We start from the raw sequence: 20,274 nt of genomic DNA, 5'->3' as shown, positions 1-20,274 counted from the left end.
TAACAGCGCTGAATAGACTTATTTCCCAATCAAGGGAAAAGTGTCTCCCTTTCTTTAAAGCATTGAAGCAGGTAGTCAATCAAAAAGGCGACATCTGGAATCAAGAGTGCTAGGGTGCATTTGAAGAATTGAAAGAAAAATTGTCCCGGCTACCGTTGCTCATAACGCTGACCAACAAGAAGGAGCTACAATTATACTTGGCCGCATCATCAGTCGCAGTTAGTGCAGTACTCATTCAAGAAGAAGGTAATATACAAAAACCTGTCTATTATGTTAGTCATGTTTTAAATGATGTAGAGATTCGCTACCCAGAAGTGGATAAACAAGCATTGGCACTAGTCATAGCGGCCAGAAAACTCCGTCCGTACTTCCAATCTCACCCCATTGAAGTGATGACAAATTTACCTCTGAAAAATATTCTTCACCGACCAGACTTGGCAGGGAGATTGGTGACCTGGGCGGTAGAATTGAGCGAACATCAAATACATTTCAAGCCCCGACCAAGTATCAAAGCTCAATCCCTGGCAGATTTTATTATTGAAACACAAGAGCCAAACCAGAATGAAATCGAGCCAGTTCCTGAATCAATTAAAATATGGACCTTGTTCGTGGACGGATCCAACAATTCATAAGGGAGCAGAGCGAGCCTATTAATGAAAAGCCCAGGGGAATTTGAAATAAAATATGCCCTTCGCTTCAAATTTAAAGCTTCTAACAACGAAGTAGAATACGAAGCCATGTTAGCAGGCTTAAGGATGGCCAAAGCTCTAAACGTCCAACATCTAGAAATCAAAAGCGACTCACAACTGATTGTAAATCAAGTAAAAGGAGTCTATGGAGCCAAAGAGAGAATAATGGAGAAACATCTGAACCTGGTCAACAATTACAAACAATACTTCCAGGATTTGGAAATTATTCAAGTACCAAGAGCAAGAGAACAACCAGCAGATTCATTATCTCGCTTAGCCACATAAGGCATGGATGTTCGAGCACCAGTGGTCTACTTGGAAGAACTTGCGAGCCCCAATATAAACACGATCAACCACATGCAAATTTCAACCGAGCAAGGGTGGATGGAGCCGATCATACATTACTTAGAGAACGACCAACTCCCAGAAGACCAAAAAACTGCCCAACAATACGACAAAAAGCAGCTCGGTTCACGATCAAAGATAGGCTACCATACAAGAGATCCTTCACTCAACCACTCTTAAGATGCCTGGGACTGCTAGAAGCAACCAAAGTCCTGAGGGAAGTGCACAAATGGATCTGCGGTGCTCACGTAGGATCCCGGACACTATCCAATACAACCATACGCCAAGGTTTTTATTGGCCGACCTTGGAAGAAGATGCAAAAGACTTTGTGAAAAAATGCGACAAGTGCCAGGCACACGCAAAGGTCTCTCACACACCAGCAATTCCCCTGACATCAATTTTGTCCCCGATACCCTTCACAAGATGGGGGATAGATTTAGTAAGGAAATTACCAAAAGCATCAAGAGGAAGAGAATATTTGGTGGTGGCGGTGGACTATTTTACAAAATGGGTAGAAGCAGAACCCCAAGCAACCATTAACACCGAACAAATGAAACGCTTCATCAATCACAACATATTATATAGGTACGGAATTCCAAAGATTTTGGTTACCGACCATGGAAAACAATTTGAGAATGCAGCCTTCACGACATTTTGTAAAGAGCAAGGGATCGAGCACAGATTCTCATCGGTAGCTTATCCCCAAAGTAACGGCTAGGTCGAGGTTACTAACAAGACTATACCAAACGGGCTCAAGAAGAGGCTCAACCAGTGATAACTCTATGAAATAGAGTTAAGATTGATAACTTTATACTTGAGATGGCTTGATTTAGGAGTAGTTTTATCTTTGTTTTAGTGTTAGTAGTAATTAGATTTTGTTTTATTGAGTCTTAACATGTTGCATCTTATGAAGGTCATTATTGTCACTCTTACCTGATTTTTTCTTCAGATTAATGGATGAATTTGATTAATCCTCTTTCCCTTGAAAATGTAGGTGAAGATCCATAATAGAAGAAGAACCAGTCCTCTAACTTTGTTGTAGAGTTGCTGCAGCATTGCTACAGCAACGGAGCAGAATATTCTCCGATCCAACTCAAATGGAAATGACCAAAAAGGGCTAACTTAAGTGGACAATATTCTTGTAAATACATGATGGTTCTCAGCCGTTGATATCAAAGGAAAAGGTTCTAATCCTACAAGCCAATTTTAACCTAGCACTTTTGGGGGAAAAGAAGGGTACAAAGGAGGCAAAAACGTGGAAGGCAAAGGAGGAGAGAGAAAAGAGGAGAAAAGAGGAGACTTGGCTAAGGCAAGGACAGAAGAGAGAACGAATACTGGAGCTCTTGTGGAAGCAAGGAGCTGCTGGAGTTGCTGATTTGCTGGAGAAGAAGGCTGGAGCTCGTGTGGAAGCATTGAAGCTTTAGTTTCTTCTTGTTTTTATAACTCTGTCTTCTTACTTTCTAGTCTCATTACAACTATACTTGGTTTTATGTATTTGAATTCTGTTATGAGCTAAATCTTTTGGTGTGTTGGGGTTATAATAAAAACAAAACTTTTTTTTTTTTGTTGTAAATAATAGATAACTCAAAAAAATAGAGTTAAGATTTATAACTTTTATACTTGAGATGGCTTGATTTAGGAGTATTTTGTCTTTGTTTTAGTGATAATATTCATTAGGTGTTGTTTTATTTAGTCTCAACATGTTGCATTTTGTTTAGTTCATTTTTGTCACATTGCATGAATTTCCCTTCTTTTTATGGATGAATTTGATTGTTTCTCTTTCTCTTGAACATGTAGGTGAAGATTCATAAAGAACATGTCCTCTAACTTTGTTGTAGAGTTGTTGCTGCATTGCTACAACAACGGAGCAGAATATTCTCAGATCCAATTCAAATGGAATTGACCAAAAAGGGCTAACTTAAGTGGACTAAATTCTTGTAAATACATGATGGTTTTCAGCCCTTGATCTCAGGAGGAAGGTTCTAATCTTATGGCCAGAATCTAACCTAATGATTGAAGACATTTATGGAAGAAAGAGAAGAGAGGCAAGGAGGACAAGAAGGAGACATTCGACCAAGGGTGGAAGAGAGACTTGGCTGAGAGGAAGGAGGTAGAGAACGAATGCTGGAGCTCTTGTGGAAGCAAGGAGCTGCTGGAGTTGCTGATTTGCTGAAGAAGAAAGCTGGAGCTCATGTGGAAGCATTGAAGCCTTAGTTTATTCTTGTTTTTATAACTCTATCTTCTTATTTTCTAGTCTCATGTCAACTATACTTGGTTTTATGCATTCAAATTCTGTTATGGGCTAAATCTTAGCTGTGTTGGGATGATAGTAGTACCTAAACCTGAATTTTGATATGTAATTAATCATGTGTTCTTTAGTTTTATTGCAATCCACTTTATTGTTAATGAATTCAGCATGTTATATTGACTAATTTCAGTTCTTGAATGATCTTTCTTGAATGAATGTTATGATTTCATTAATTGGAAAATTAATGAAGTCTAGGTGTTTGTTGAATTGTGTGAGTTAGCATCATCTTTAATTAGGTTGTGTTAATTAGTAGGTTGGGTAGGAATACCCAATTACCTCACATTACCATTGATTGGATTGGGTTTAAATTGCATTCTTAAGTCAATTCTTCATAGGAATATGCTGATGTTGATTTAGGATGCTAGCTTATGTGTATTGGAAAATACCATATTGCCATTCATTCCAAGTTCTTGATTTATCTTGGGGTTGTAGTATTGCTTTAGTATTTGTGTTTTAAAATTCAGGGGAAGGGAAACTTGATTCCTAACACACTTGTCACTCATTAAGTTTCTTCCATTGCTCAAATCTACATTTTAGTTCCTTAGTTTTCTTTACCTGTCATTTGGTTAATTAGTTAGACAAACACCAATCAACCTTGTTAATTTCATTTAAATCAATTTTATTTTTACATTGAAAGTTAAGGATATAATTCTCCGTGGGATCGATACTGTACTTATCATTTATTACTTGATTGCGATACGTATACTTGCGTGATATCTTGAGATACAAGCAACAAGTTTTTGGCGCCGTTTCTGGGGAATTTTGTCTTTGATAATTAGTGTAGAAGTAAGTTTTTGTTTTATCTACTGAAATTTCTTTACTTTGATATTAGTTTCCTTTTATTCTCGGTGCTTTTACCCTTGTATGAACACGCTGCTCGATCAAGAGTTGGCACCCTTTGAAATCGAAATAGAAAGGACATTTCGAGCTAGAAGAAGGGAGCAACGAGGCCTAGCAGCAGTTCCAACAATGGCTGAAGCAGTGAGAAATGGATTGAATAATAATGAGACTAATATGGCAGCTGAGGGTGATGATAGAGATAGAGCCATCAGAGCATACGTTGTCCCCATGTTGCATGAGCTGAATCCAAGCATAGTACGGCCAGATATTCAAGCCTTACATTTTGAACTTAAGCCGGTGATGTTCCAAATGCTTCAAACTGTGGGACAATTCAGTGGGCTTTCAACAGAAGATCCTCATCTCCATCTTAAACTCTTCATGGAAGTAAGTGACTCTTTCAAGATACCTGGAGCAACTGAAGAGGCTTTGAGATTGAAGCTATTCCCTTATTCATTGCGGGATAGAGCAAGAGCGTGGTTGAACTCCTTACCTCCCCAATCAGTAGCTACATGGAATGACTTGGTAGAGAAGTTCTTGATGAAGTACTTCCCTCCAACAAAGAATGCCAAGCTCAGAAATGACATAACTGGTTTTCAACAGTTGGATAGTGAGTCTTTATATGAGGCATGGGAGAGGTTTAAGGAGCTCTTGCGTAAATGTCCTCATCATGGCATTCCTCATTGGATTCAGATGGAGACTTTCTACAATGGTTTAAGTGGACAAACTCGATCCATAGTTGATGCATCAGCCAATGGGGCTATATTGGCAAAGTCTTACAATGAGGCTTATGAAATTTTGGAAAGGATGGCCAACAACAACTACCAATGGCCAGCTGAAAGAGCTGCTGCAAGTAAGAGGGTGGCTGGAATTTATGAGTTGGATGCAGTGACAGCCTTAACTGCACAAGTTTCATCTCTCACTATTGTGTTAAAATCTGTAAACTTGGCTGCAACTGTACAACCACAACAAAATCTAGCAGTCTCTTGTACATATTGTGGTGGGGAGCATGTCTTTGATAGTTGTCCATCTAACCCAGAATCAGCCTACTATGTTGGTAATTTCAGCAAAGCTAATAACCCATATTCCAACACTTATAATCCTGGTTGGAGGCAGCACCCTAACTTCTCTTGGAATGGTCAAGGACAGAATGTAGGCCCATCATCTACCCCAACTAGACCTTATCAACTTCCAAGTGCTCAACAGCAAGTGAAGATTCAGCCTATAGAACCTTCTTCATCAATTGAGCTCCTATTGAAAGAATACATGGCAAAGAATGATGCAATTATTCAGAGCCAAGCAGCTTCATTGAGAAATTTGGAGAATCAAGTTGGGCAGCTAGCTAATGCTTTAAGCAACAGACCTCAAGGATCACTGCCAAGTGATACTGAAAATCCTAGGCGGGAAGGCAAAGAGCATTGCAAGGTTATTTCATTACGGAGTGGGAAATATATAGAGCCACCTCATGTTAAGTCCAATCAACCGAAGGAAACTAATCCTGTCCAAGAAGAAAGGGAAAAGGAAGATCCAGTGGCTGTTCAAAAAGACCAATCTGATTTTGAACACCAAAGTGTTGAACCACCAGCTACAGCTCCATTGCAACAGGGTTCTCCAGAAAAAGTGCCTTATAAACCACCCCCCTTTCCTCAAAGATTTCAAAGGCAGCAACAAAACCATCAGTTCAAGAAATTCTTGGATGTTTTGAAGGAGCTCCACATCAATATACCATTGGTAGAAGCACTTGAACAAATGCCAAATTATGTGAAATTCATGAAAGACGTCCTTTCTAAAAAAAAAAGATTTGGAGAGTTTGAAACAGTAGCCATGACACAAGAGAGTAGTGCCTTCTTGTTGAACAAGCTTCCTCAAAAATTAAAGGATCCTGGGAGTTTCACCATTCCTTGTGCTATTGGAGAAAATTATATTGGGAGAGCCCTTTGTGACCTTGGAGCTAGCATTAACCTTATGCCAATGTCAATCTTCAAGAAGCTTGGTGTGGGAGAAGCAAGGCCAACTACAGTAACACTTCAGCTGGCTGATAGATCCTTAGCTCATCCTGAAGGAAAAATTGAAGATGTCTTGGTAAGAGTTGATAAGTTCATCTTCCCTGCTGATTTCATTGTTCTTGATTTTGAAGCTGATAGAGATGTGCCCATCATTCTTGGAAGACCCTTCTTGGCCACTGGAAAGACTTTGATTGATGTGCATAAAGGAGAATTAACTATGAGGGTAAATGGAGAGCAAGTCACTTTCAATGTTCTCCGTGCAATGAAATCTCTAGATGAGATAGAGCAATGCTCAATGGTAGATATCATAGAGGAGCTGGTTTTAGAAGAAGTTGAGACAAAGGGTAGTAAAGATCCATTAGAGCTTTCATTAACATCTGAAATTTCACAAGTGGGTGATGAAGCAGGTAGCTACATTAAATGGTTAGATGCAAGACCAGCTGAGACATTAAGAAAGAATGGATTTGATCCTCTTGTATTATCTGAGCATGCAACTCAATCTCCTAAGCCATCAATTGAAAAGCCTCCCGTGTTAGAATTGAAGCCTCTTCCGAGACACCTTAGGTATGCCTATTTGGGTGAAGGAAAGACACTTCCAGTTATCATTTCAGCAGTGCTAACAGCAGAGCAAGAAGATATGTTAATTAAAGTGCTGAAGAAATACAGCAAAGCATTAGGATGGACCATATCAGATATCAAGGGAATCAGCCCATCAATTTGCACAATTTGCTGGAAGACTGCTGTAATAATTCTGTGGAGCATCAAAGGAGGCTGAATCCAATTATGAAGGAAGTGGTCAAAAAGGAAATCATTAAATGGTTAGATGCTGGGGTGGTGTATCCAATTTCAGACAGCAAGTGGGTGAGTCCAGTACAATGTGTCCCCAAGAAAGGAGGAATGACAGTTGTGGAGAATGATAATAAGGAGTTGATACCTACAAGAATAGTGAGTGGGTGGAGAATATGTATGGACTATAGGAAGCTTAACAAGGCTACAAGGAAAGATCATTTCCCTCTACCCTTCATTGATCAAATGCTTGATAGATTGGCTGGAAAAGAGTATTATTGCTTCTTAGATGGATACTCGTGGTACAATCAAATAGCCATTGCTCCTGAAGATCAACATAAGACCACTTTCACTTGCCCATATGGTACCTTTGCCTTTAGAAGAATGCCTTTTGGTCTTTGTAATGCCCCAGCCACTTTCCAAAGATGTATGATGGCCATTTTCACTGATATGGTGGAACAATTTGTAGAGGTGTTTATGGATGATTTTTCGGTTTTTGGAGAAACTTATGATGAATGTCTCACTCACTTGGCAAAAGTTCTACAGAGATGTGAAGAAACCAATTTAGTCCTCAACTGGGAAAAATGCCATTTTATGGTTAGAGAAGGGATTGTTCTTGGACATAAGGTTTCCAAACAGGGTCTAGAAGTGGATAAAGCCAAGGTTGCCATTATAGAAAAATTACCACCACCATCAAGTGTGAAAGGGATTAGAAGCTTTCTTGGACATGCTGGGTTTTATAGAAGGTTCATAAAAGATTTTTCACAAATATCTAAACCATTGTGTAGCCTGCTTGAAAAAGAAAGTCAGTTCAGCTTTAGTGAAGCATGTATGACAGCATTTTTAGAGTTGAAGAAGCAGCTGATTTCTACACCCATCATTGTGGCACCGGATTGGTCTATTCCCTTTGAGGTCATGTGTGATGCTAGTGATTGGGCTGTAGGAGCAGTTTTGGGACAGCGTAAGAATAAGGTATTCCATTCAATCTATTATGCTAGTCGGACCCTATCAGGAGCACAACTGAATTACACTGTCACCGAAAAAGAGCTCTTGGCAGTGGTGTTTGCATTTGACAAATTTAGAGCTTATCTAGTGGGGGCAAAGGTCAATGTGTTCACAGATCATTCAGCCATCAAATATTTGATACACAAGAAGGATGCTAAACCAAGGCTGATTAGATGGATCTTATTGCTTCAAGAGTTCAATTTGGAGATAAAAGATAGGAAGGGGACTGAGAATCAAGTGGCTGACCATCTGTCTAGGTTGGAAAATCCAAACCAAGCAGCTGAATTTGAAATTAAAGAAGTCTTCCCGATGAACAACTCTTTGTTGTTTCCCTCTCAACACCTTGGTATGCTGATTTTGCTAATTATTTAGCCAGCGGACTTCTACCCCCTATGATGCCCACTCAACAAAGGAAGAAATTTTTACATGAGGTTAAAAGGTATTTCTGGGATGAACCATTCTTATTTAAGCTATGTGCAGATCAAATATTGAGGCGTTGTATCCCTGAGGTAGAAGTAGAGGATGTGTTGAGGCAATGCCATGACTCCCCATATGGTGGACATTATCAAGGAGATAGGACAGCAGCAAAGGTCTTGCAATCGGGGTTTTATTGGCCAAGTATGTTCAAGGATGCCTATCAATTCATTCAAAAATGTGATAGATGTCAAAGAGTGGGAAACATCTCAAAAAGGAATGAAATGCCCTTAACCAATATCTTGGAAGTAGAATTGTTTGATGTTTGGGGAATTGATTTCATGGGGCCTTTTATTCCTTCATATGGCAATCTTTACATTTTAGTAGCAGTGGACTATGTATCCAAGTGGGTGGAGGCTGCTGCTTGTTCAACTAATGATGCAAAGGTGGTTATTGACTTCATGAGAAAGAATATCTTCACTAGATTTGGTACTCCAAGAGCCATAATCAGTGATGAAGGTTCACATTTTTGCAACAAATATCTTGGAGCTCTATTGTCTAAATATGGAGTTCGTCACAAAGTTGCCTCAAGCTATCACCCCCAAACAAATGGACAAGCTGAAGTTTCTAATAGACAAATCAAGTTGATTTTGGAGAAAACAGTATGCCCAACAAGGAAGGATTGGTCCATAAGGTTAGATGACTCCCTTTGGGCCTACCGGACTGCCTACAAAACACCTTTTGGAATGTCACCATATCAACTTGTGTTTGGAAAGGCTTGCCATCTACCATTGGAACTAGAGCATAAGGCATACTGGGCAATTAAGAAATTCAATTTTGACTCTACTTTGGCTGGTGAGAAGAGAATGCTACAACTCCATCAACTTGATGAATTCAGGCTCCAAGCATATGAAAATGCCAAACTCTACAAGGAGAAAGTGAAGAAATGGCATGACAAGAAAATCTTGCAAAGGGTATTTGAACCAGGTCAGCAAGTTCTGCTGTTCAACTCCAGACTCAAATTATTTCCAGGAAAGCTGAAATCAAGATGGTCGGGTCCTTTTACAATAATGACAGTATTTCCACATGGAGCAGTGGAGTTGCAAGAGGGCATCTCTAACAGGAAATTTCTAGTCAATGGGCAGAGAATCAAGCATTATTGGGGAGCACCATTGGAGCGGGACAAATCTTCAATCAACCTTCAAGAGGCTTAAAAAGAAGGGAGGTCACTTAGATTTCAGTATTTTTAGTTTAATTGTGTGCTATTAGTTCATTATTGATAAAAAAAAAATAAAAAATAAAAAAAATATAAAATGAATGATAGATAATTTGCTAACATGTATATTTTGATGTGCAGGGAGTGTGGGGAACAAAAAGAGAGTGATTGGGTGTTTTTCCAAATTTATCATTAAATCCAACTGCTGAACAGAGCATGTTTCAATATCCAGCAAATTTCACTATCTTTGTAGTAGCGATGTGGCCACAATGCTACTACAAAGTTTTGACCCTCAGCTACGGGTCTTGCATGTTCTGTTAACACATTCTATTCTCTGTTGAAACTTACATTCTGTGTTCGTTGCTATAGCAAAGCTGCAGCAAAGCTACAACAACTTTTAAACCACTCACCCGACCCGGTTTCATCTCAAACCCAACCAACCCATCAAAAATACACTTCTAAATTCTATCAGACCCTGCTGAACCCATACTGATTCGAACCAATTTCATTTTTTTTAAACCCTTCTAAACCAATACCAACCCAAACCCATAAAACCTCTCATTTCAAATCCAAATCAACGAAACACTCAGCTCACTTCGTCGACTCTCACGGCACCATCGTCTCCTCCACTGCAACTCATCCTCATCTTCTCTTCCATTTTCTGTTTTTCAAAGACTTTCACACCTCCATTTACCTACATTCACCCACCACAGCAATCTTCTTCTTCACCGATAGCCCATCTTTCACAAAAAAAAAACCCTAACTTTTTCCCCCATACCATTCTCGAATCACTTCTCAGAGGATGTCGTACAGGGTTTCGGGCATGTTTTTGTCGTATTTCGACCTTTCATCTTCCCTACACCACATCAGCTAAGTGTTCTCCCCATTTCTTTTCTTTCATTCTATATTTTTGAACTTTCTGATTTGCTGTGTTTTTGTTGAATGTTCAATTTGTGGTTTGTGGGTTATGTGTTTGTTCTTATGTTGTCTTAGTGTATGTTTTCGTTAGGGTATATACAACTTTTCTTATTTGTTTAGGTGTTATTTTGGAGCTACAATCACTTGCACACACCAATACAGCATTTCTGGGTCATCGTTACCCTATGCTCATATCCTCTATTTTTATGCTTGCCATTTGCACCTAAAACAACATAGAATTTGTTTGTTTGTTTGTTTTTGTTTGCTTAGTTATAGTTCATTGTTTGTTAATTGTTTGTTCTTGTTTTCTACTTTTATGGTGTCTCTGTTTTTGTTAGATAAGGTATGTTTTAGTGTTTGTTTGATTAGTTTTTTTTGTTTTTTTTATTTTCTACAATTTGTTTGATTAGTTGTTGCAGTGTTTTTGTTAGCTAAGGTCTGTTTTAGTGTTTGTTTGACTTCAATAGTGGTTGTTAGGGGCCAACCCTGTGCACTCCATTTGAAATGGCCCCTAAGAAGAAGAGCAGAACAGACCCTAGTTCTAGTGCTTCAATGAGTCCCTCTTATTTTGCCTCTCCCTTAGCTGAGAACCGCTTCACATCCATCTCCACCAAGAACTTTCTTCCGGAGAAGGGGTTCAAATTAAAACCCAATGAAGCCCAAGCCTTTCCATTCATCCCATCCATTATAGCTAGGCATCATTGGGAACAATTTTGCACCCATCCTGGTGCCTACATCCCTTCCATAGTCTACGAATTTTATGCCAATCTCACTGCCCCATCTCAGGATCAAGTCTATGTTAGGGGGATGCACATACCTATAGATGGACCATCCATTAATGCCTATTATGCATTGGCCAATGTGGAGGATGAGCACAATGCCTATCTTGCTTCAGCAGATCCAACTGCCATGCATAACATTATCCAGACTTTATGTTCTCATGGCACGGAGTGGTCCTCCTCCACCCAAGGTGCATTAACTATTGCCCGCCACACCTTGCAACCGGCAGCCAAAATTTGGTACCATTTTTTACAGACCCACTTGATGCCCTCCACGCATAGTCAGATTGTTTCAGTGGATAGAGCTTTGCTCCTCCACTCTATTTTGGAAGGGCGTCGGGTTAATGTGGGTCATCGCATTCATGAGGCCATTTGTGCTTGTGCTGCTAGGCAGGGTGGTAGTTTAGCTTTTCCCTGTTTAATTACTGCTTTATGTTTGGCTAACCATGTTGATGTGCAGGCTTCTGATGTCCATACACTCAACAAAGGTGCCATCACACACTTCAGTATCACTCGCATGCTTACACCTAGTGCAGCTCCCCCTTCCAAGTGCACCACCTCCTCGCTGCCGCAAAGATCAGCCATTCCTCCCACTTCTTCTACCTCTGGTGCTCCATCCTCTAGTTACACTCAATTGGAACAGCGCCTCAGTCAAGTAGAAGCCACCCAATTTCAAATGATGTTGGAACATCAAATCACTCGTGACCTCTTCCTTGGTTATATGCGTTATGTGGCTGCCCGTGATCGCGCCCTTGAGTCTAACTTAAGGATGAATAGCAACCGGTTCCAATCTTTTCCAGCTTTTCCCAACTACCTCTTCGCTAATCCTTGGGGCCAAGATGGGAACTACATTCCTAATATAGATGAGGAGGATGAAGCTGAAGCTGCTGCAGCTGCTGCTGATGATGAGTTCCATTCATTAGATGATGATGATGATGAGGCCTAGCTTGTTCAGGGAAGTTCCGTTCTCTCTCTTCTTTTATTGTGTTTTCCTTTTATTACCTTACCTTTTTTTTTTCCTTTCTTTCGCTGTGAGGACACTGCTCATCTTTAGTTTGGGGGTAAAGTTCTTTAATTGCATATGTTATCTTCATGATATGGATGTCCCCAGTTAACAGTTAATTTTCTTCTGTTTTTTTTTTTTGTGACTTTTTTGTTGTATAGTTTAAAGTTGCTGTCCAGTTTTAGAGTAGCTGTTTTGGGTAGATGTTTTGTGTAGTTAATCTGGCTTTTCATGAAATTTGGATGATTGTTAAGTAATGTGAATGTCAGTGCCTCTTACTCTGGTTTTGTTGGAAATCTTAGCACAATTTTGCTATAATGATCTGATGTCTGCATTTACTCATGTTTGTGATGCCATACTATTGATGCACCAAGTGATGTTTCAAGCTCTAGAGAACCTGGGGAAAGCTGGATCAATGTGAGAGTTTTTAGGATTTTAGAATTGATTAAATGAGAACCTCAAGACTTACACATTAGGGATCCCCATTTGGTTGTTTCCAAGAACTTTGTGCATTGTGAATATTGATTGATGTTTGAGCCCTTCCCTTCCCTAAAAGAATAATGCTCCGCTGATTTGGGTTGCCTAGTAACCAGGAATATGCATGTAACCCATGTGTATTTTTGACGTCAACAGTGGCCCGAAATATGAACCACCCACAAAAAAAAAAAAAAAAAAAAAAAAGAATAATGTTCCATTGTTTTGGGCAACCTAGTAACCGGGAATATGCATGTAACCCATGTGTATTTTTGACGTCGTCAACAGTGGCCCGAAATATGAGCATGCAAGGCACTCTTGTTTGTGATCTTGTTGAGTAACCGGGTATCTTCATCACAAATGAGCGATATTCGCGTAAAAAGGCAAGATGACAACATAAAAAAAAAAAAAAAAAAAAAAAAAAAAAAAAGTTCATAAATAATAAGTTTGGGGGTCAAATGCTCAAAAGAGTATGAAACAAGTTCTTGGGGTTGTAAAAAGATATGGATTCCTAATTAGTGGAGAGGTAATCATTTGGTCAACATATTAGATCAATGAACTAAACTTGATGACCATGATTCAGCTATACTAGGGTGATCTCGGGGCAAGATCCTTAACTTTCACACACACACTTGAGAGCATCCGATGAGTAAAGTATGACATCTAAGTGTTATTGGCCAGATGTGTTGGATTTGAAAATTTAGAAAAAGATTGAGAGGCAACTTCTGTCTAACACTCATCCTATTGCATGCTTAAGCCAGGTTATTTGCTTTTCTTTTCTTTTGATTTCCTCATGCTTTCATTAGTAGTTAGTTGTTGTTTTCATTTGTCTTTATTGCTCGAGGTCAAGCAATGTCTTAAGTTTGGGGGTGTGATAACTCTATGAAATAGAGTTAAGATTTATAACTTTTATACTTGAGATGGCTTGATTTAGGAGTATTTTGTCTTTGTTTTAGTGATAGTATTCATTAGGTGTTGTTTTATTTAGTCTCAACATGTTGCATTTTGTTTAGTTCATTTTTGTCACATTGCATGAATTTCCCTTCTTTTTATGGATGAATTTGATTGTTTCTCTTTCTCTTGAACATGTAGGTGAAGATTCATAAAGAACATGTCCTCTAACTTTGTTGTAGAGTTGTTGCTGCATTGCTACAACAACGGAGCAGAATATTCTCAGATCCAATTCAAATGGAATTGACCAAAAAGGGCTAACTTAAGTGGACTAAATTCTTGTAAATACATAATGGTTTTCAGCCCTTGATCTCAGGAGGAAGGTTCTAATCCTATGGCCAGAATCTAACCTAATGATTGAAGACATTTATGGAAGAAAGAGAAGAGAGGCAAGGAGGACAAGAAGGAGACATTCGACCAAGGGTGGAAGAGAGACTTGGCTGAGAGGAAGGAGGTAGAGAACGAATGCTGGAGCTCTTGTGGAAGCAAGGAGCTGCTGGAGTTGCTGATTTGCTGAAGAAGAAAGCTGGAGCTCATGTGGAAGCATTGAAGCCTTAGTTTATTCTTGTTTTTATAACTCTATCTTCTTATTTTCTAGTCTCATGTCAACTATACTTGGTTTTATGCATTCAAATTCTGTTATGGGCTAAATCTTAGCTGTGTTGGGATGATAGTAGTACCTAAACCTGAATTTTGATATGTAATTAATCATGTGTTCTTTAGTTTTATTGCAATCCACTTTATTGTTAATGAATTCAGCATGTTATATTGACTAATTTCAGTTCTTGAATGATCTTTCTTGAATGAATGTTATGATTTCATTAATTGGAAAATTAATGAAGTCTAGGTGTTTGTTGAATTGTGTGAGTTAGCATCATCTTTAATTAGGTTGTGTTAATTAGTAGGTTGGGTAGGAATACCCAATTACCTCACATTACCATTGATTGGATTGGGTTTAAATTGCATTCTTAAGTCAATTTTTCATAGGAATATGCTGATGTTGATTTAGGATGCTAGCTTATGTGTATTGGAAAATACCATATTGCCATTCATTCCAAGTTCTTGATTTATCTTGGGGTTGTAGTATTGCTTTAGTATTTGTGTTTTAAAATTCAGGGGAAGGGAAACTTGATTCCTAACACACTTGTCACTCATTAAGTTTCTTCCATTGCTCAAATCTACATTTTAGTTCCTTAGTTTTCTTTACCTGTCATTTGGTTAATTAGTTAGACAAACACCAATCAACCTTGTTAATTTCATTTAAATCAATTTTATTTTTACATTGAAAGTTAAGGATATAATTCTCCGTGGGATCGATACTGTACTTATCATTTATTACTTGATTGCGATACGTATACTTGCGTGATATCTTGAGATACAAGCAACACTAATCATGTGTTCTTTAGTTTTATTGCAAACCATTTTAATATAAAAGAAATTAGGATGTTAAATTGAAAAATTTTGGTTTTTGGAATTTTTTGTGTGGGAGGGAGGTGAGGAAATAATTAGGAGAAAAAAGGGGGGGGGGGGGGGTGTTGGTGGGGGGGGTGGGGTAAAAAATTATAATGGGGGGGTTGGTTATGGGGGGGGGGGGGGGAAAAAAAAAAAACACCCAATTATTGTGGGGTGTGGGTGTAAATAGTATTTATTTAAAAAATTTTTTTGGGGGGGAATGGGGAGGGGGGGGGGGGGGGGGGTGTGGGGGGGTGGGAAAAAAAAAATGTGGGATTTTTTTTGAGTGTGTGGGTGTTGGGGGGGGGGAGAAATTAATATAGAGAGTGGGATGGAAAGGTGGGGGGGGGGGGGGACGCGACACTCTTTTCACTCATAAGTTCCCTCAATTGCTTAATCTTCATTTTAGTTCCTTAGTTTTATTACCTGTCATTTGGTTATTTAGTTAGTCAATCACCAATCAACCTTGTTAATCTCATTTCAATCAATTTTACTTTTACATTGAAAGTTAAGGATATAATTCTCCGTGGGATCGATACTTTACTTATCATTTATTACTTGATTGCGATACGTACACTTGCGTAATATCTTGAGATACAAGCAACAAGTTTTTGGCGCCGTTGCCGGGGAATTTTGTCTTTAATAATTAGTGTAGAAGTAAGTTTTAGTTATCTACTGAAATTTCTTTACTTTGATATTAGTTTCCTTTTATTCTCAGGTGCTTTTACCCTTGTATGAGTTCGCTGCCTGATCAAGAGTTGATACCCTTTGACTTTGAAATCAAAAGGACATTTCGAGCTAGAAGAAGGAAGTAGTGAGGTTTAGTAGCAGGTCAAACAATGGCTGAAGCAATGAGATATGGGTTGAATAATAATGAGAATAATATGGCAGCTGAGGGTGATGATAGAGATAGGGCCATTAGAGGATATGCTGTCCCAAGGTTGCATGAGCTGAATCCAAGTATAGTAAGGTCATAAATCCAAGCATTACATTTTGAACTCAAGCCTGTGATGTTCCAAATGCTTCAAACTATAGGACAGTTCGGTGGGATGCCAACAGAAGATCATCATCTCCATCTTAGACTCTTCATGGAAGTAAGTGACTCTTTCAAGATACCTGGAGCAACTGAAGAGGCTTTGAGATTGAAGCTATTCCCTTATTCATTTCGAGATAGAGCAAGAGCATGGTTGAACTCCTTACCTCCACAATCAGTAGCCACATGGAATGATTTAGTAGAGAAGTTCTTGATGAAGTACTTCCCTGCATCAAAGAATGCCAAGTTCAGAAATGATATCACTGGTTTTCAACAGTTGGATGGTGAATCTTTGTATAAGGCATGGGAAAGATTTAAGGATCTCTTGCATAAATGTCCTCACCATGGTATTCCTCATTGGATTCAAATGAAGACTTTTTACTATGGTTTAAGTAGACAAACTCGATCCATAGTGGATGCATCAGTAAATGGGGCTATATTGGCAAAGTCTTACAATGAAGCTTATGAAATCTTGGAGAGAATGGCCAACAACAACTACCAATGGCCAGCTGAGAGAGGTGCTGCAAATAAGAGAGAGTGGCGGGGATTTATGAGTTAGATGCGGTGACTGCTTTAACTTCACAAGTGTCATCCCTAACTAGTGTGTTAAAATCAGTAAACTTGCATACAACTCGTACAAACTCAACAACATACAAGCAGCTCTCGTGTACATATTGTGGTGGGGAGCATGTCTTTGATAGTTGTCCATCTAACCCCTGAATTTGCTTACTATGTTGGTAATTTCAGCAATGCCAATAACCCATATGCCAACACCTATAATCTCGGTTGGAGGCAGCACCCTAACTACTCTTGGAATGCTCAAGGACAGAATGCAAGCCCATCTTCCATCCTGCCTCGACCTCATCAGCTTCCAAGTGCTCAACAGCAAGTGAAAATTCAGCCTGTGGAACCCTCTTCATCAATAGAGCTTCTATTGAAGGAGTATATGGCAAAGAATGATGCAATGATTCAGAGTCAAGCATCTTCATTGAGAAATTTGGAGAATCAAGTTGGACAGCTGGCTAGTGCTTTAAGTAATCGATCTCAAGGATCATTGCCAAGTGATACAGAAAATCCTAGATCTCCATATGCAATAGAAGAGTGCTTTGTTGTGGATGTCATTGAAGAGCTGGCTTCCGAAGAGTTGGAGACAAAGTGTATTAAAAACCCACTAGAGCTTTCATTGGCAATAGAAATTGAACAAGTGGATGATGAAGCAAGTAGATATATGGATTTGTTAGAGGCAAGACCAGCTAAGGCATTGAGTGGGAGTAGATTTGAGTCTCTTGTATTATCTAAGCTTGAAACTAAAGCCCCTAAACCATCAATTGAAGAGCCACATATGTTAGAGTTCACACCTCTTTCAAAACACTCTCAATATGCCCATTTGGATGCAGCCAAAACACTCCATGTTTTTGTTTCAGCACTGCTAACAAAGGAGCAAGAAGATATGCTACTTGAAGTGCTGACGAAGTGTAGAAGAGCAATGGGATGGAGTAAAATAGAGATCAACGGGATCAGTCCTTCAGTATTAAAGCTTAAAATTTGGTTGGAGAAATGTTGCAACAGGTACATAAAGCAACAAAGGAGTTTGAGTCCAATTATGGAAGGTGCACAAGAAGAAATTATTAAATGGCCTTGGGAACTAGAGCATGCAGTGGATCAAGCATTATTGGGGAGCACCATTGGAGCGGGACAAATCTTCAATCATCCTTCAAGAGGCTTAAAAAGAAGGGAGGTCACTTAAATTTCATTATTTTTAGTTTAATTGTGTGCCATTAGTTCATTAGGTGTTTAATAAAGTCATGGGTAGTTCACAATGTGTGATAAAAAAATAATAAAAATAAAAAAATAAAAAAACTGACAGATAATTTGCTGACATGTATCTTTGATGTGCAGGGAGTGTGGGGAACAAAAAGAGAGTGAGTGGTTGTTTTGCCAAACTTATCATTAAACCAAACTGCTGAACAGAGCATGTTTCAATATCCAGCAGATTTCACTATCTTTGTTGTAGCGATGTTGCCACAATGCTACTACAAAGTTTTGATCCTCAGCTACGGGTCTTACATGTTCTGTTGAAAAATTACATTCTCTGTTGAAAATTACATTTTGTGTTCGTTGCTGTAGAAATGCTGCAGCAACACCACAGTGAGGATAAAACCACTCAATTGACCTTCGCCCACCTCTGTGCTACCTTCTTCACCTATCTTCCTCTCACCTTCCTTCTTCAATTTCCTTTTCTGTTGTCTATCCTTGCTGCACCAATGTTGCGTTCGATTTTTGTGTGCTTAGGGCTGCTCCAGTTGCGCTCCCTCTTTGCATCAGCTAAGTGTTCACATTCATGATGATGCAGCAGATCCATAGCTGATTCAGGGAAGTCGTGTTCTCCTTCTTTTTCTCTGTTTTTCCATTACTTAATTTTTCTTTCTTTCGCTGTGAGGACACTGCTCCTGTTTAGTTTGGGGGTAAGCTTTGCACTATTCCAATAATTGCAGATGTTATTTTTATGTTATAGATGTTCTTAGTTGCTATCCCATTTTAGAGTAGATGTTTTGGGTAAATGTTTTGTGTAGTTAATCTGGCTTTTCATGAAATTTGGATGGTTGTTAATAAATGTGAATGTCAGTGCCTCTTAATCTGATTGTGTTGGAAATCTTAGCATAAGTCTGTTATAATGATCTGATGTCTGCATTTACTCATTTCTGTGATGCCATATTATTGATGCACCAAGTGATGTTTCAAGCTCTGGAGAACCTGGGGAAAGTTGGATAAATGTGAGAGTTTTAGGATTTTAGAATTGGTTAAATGAGAACCTTGAGACTTACACATTAGGGGTCCCCATTTGGGTGTTTCCAAGAACTCTGTGCATTGTGAATATTGACTGAGGTTTGACCCCTTCCCTTCCCCAAAAGAATAATGCTCCGCTGATTTGGGTTGCCTAGTAACCAGGAATATGCATGTAACCCATGTGTATTTTTGACGTCAACAGTGGCCTGAAATATGAGCATGAAAAAAAAAAAAAAAAAAAGAGAGTGAGAAAAGAAAGAATAATGTTCCGCTGTTTTGGGCAACCTAGTAACCGGGAATATGCATGTAATCCATGTGTATTTTTGACATCAACAGTGGCCCGGAATATGAGCATGCAAGGCACTCTTGTTTGTGATCTTGTTGAGTAACTGGGTATCTTCATCACAAATGAGCGATATTCGCGTAAAAAGGCAGGATGACAACAACATTCAAAAAAAAAAAAAAATGGTTCATAAAGAATAAGTTTGGGGGTCAAATGCTCAAAAGAGTATGAAACAAGTTCTTGGGGGTGTAAAAGGATATGGATCCCTAATTAGTGGAGAGGTAATCATTTGGTCAACATATTAGATCAATGAACTAAACTTGATGACCATGATTCAGCTGGACTAGGGTGATCTAGGGCAAGATTCTTAACTTTCACACACACACACACACACTTGAGAGCATCCTGATGAGTAAAGTATGACATCTAAGTGTTATTGGCCAGACATGTTGGATCTAAAAAATTAGAAAAAGATTGAGAGGCAACTTCTGTCTAACACCCATCCTATTGCATGATTGAGCTAGGTTATTTGCTTTTCTTTTCTTTTGATTTCTTAATGCTTTCATTAGTAGTTAGTTGGTATTTTCACTTGTCTTTATTGCTCGAGGTCAAGCAATGTCTTAAGTTTGGGGGTGTGATAATTCTATGAAATAGAGTTAAGATTGATAACTTTATACTTGAGATGGCTTGATTTAGGAGTAGTTTTATCTTTGTTTTAGTGTTAGTAGTAATTAGATTTTGTTTTATTGAGTCTTAACATGTTGCATCTTATGAAGGTCATTATTGTCACTCTTACATGATTTTTTCTTCCGATTAATGGATGAATTTGATTAATCCTCTTTCCCTTGAAAATGTAGGTGAAGATCCATAATAGAAGAAGAACCAGTCCTCTAACTTTGTTGTAGAGTTGCTGCAGCTTTGCTACAGCAACGGAGCAGAATATTCTCCGATCCAACTCAAATGGAAATGACCAAAAAGGGCTAACTT

At 38.8% G+C, this 20,274-nt stretch overlaps 2 non-coding genes across 2 annotated transcripts; both read right to left on the bottom strand.

The window, feature by feature from the left end:
- Positions 1–4,750: 4,750 nt before the first annotated feature.
- Positions 4,751–4,857, bottom strand: LOC149005670 (small nucleolar RNA R71). Its single transcript, XR_016170059.1, has one exon. It is a non-coding gene; the product is annotated as a small nucleolar RNA R71 (small nucleolar RNA).
- An 11,604-nt stretch (positions 4,858–16,461) lies between these two features.
- Positions 16,462–16,568, bottom strand: LOC149005669 (small nucleolar RNA R71). The gene has a single exon (XR_016170069.1). It is a non-coding gene; the product is annotated as a small nucleolar RNA R71 (small nucleolar RNA).
- Positions 16,569–20,274: the final 3,706 nt, after the last annotated feature.

This window comes from Hakea prostrata, chromosome 9 (genome assembly GCF_041222555.1).
Source record: "Hakea prostrata isolate BN-2017 chromosome 9, UWA_Hpros_2, whole genome shotgun sequence".
Lineage (NCBI taxonomy): Eukaryota > Viridiplantae > Streptophyta > Magnoliopsida > Proteales > Proteaceae > Hakea > Hakea prostrata.
This window is presented reverse-complemented; position numbering and strand designations above follow the sequence as displayed.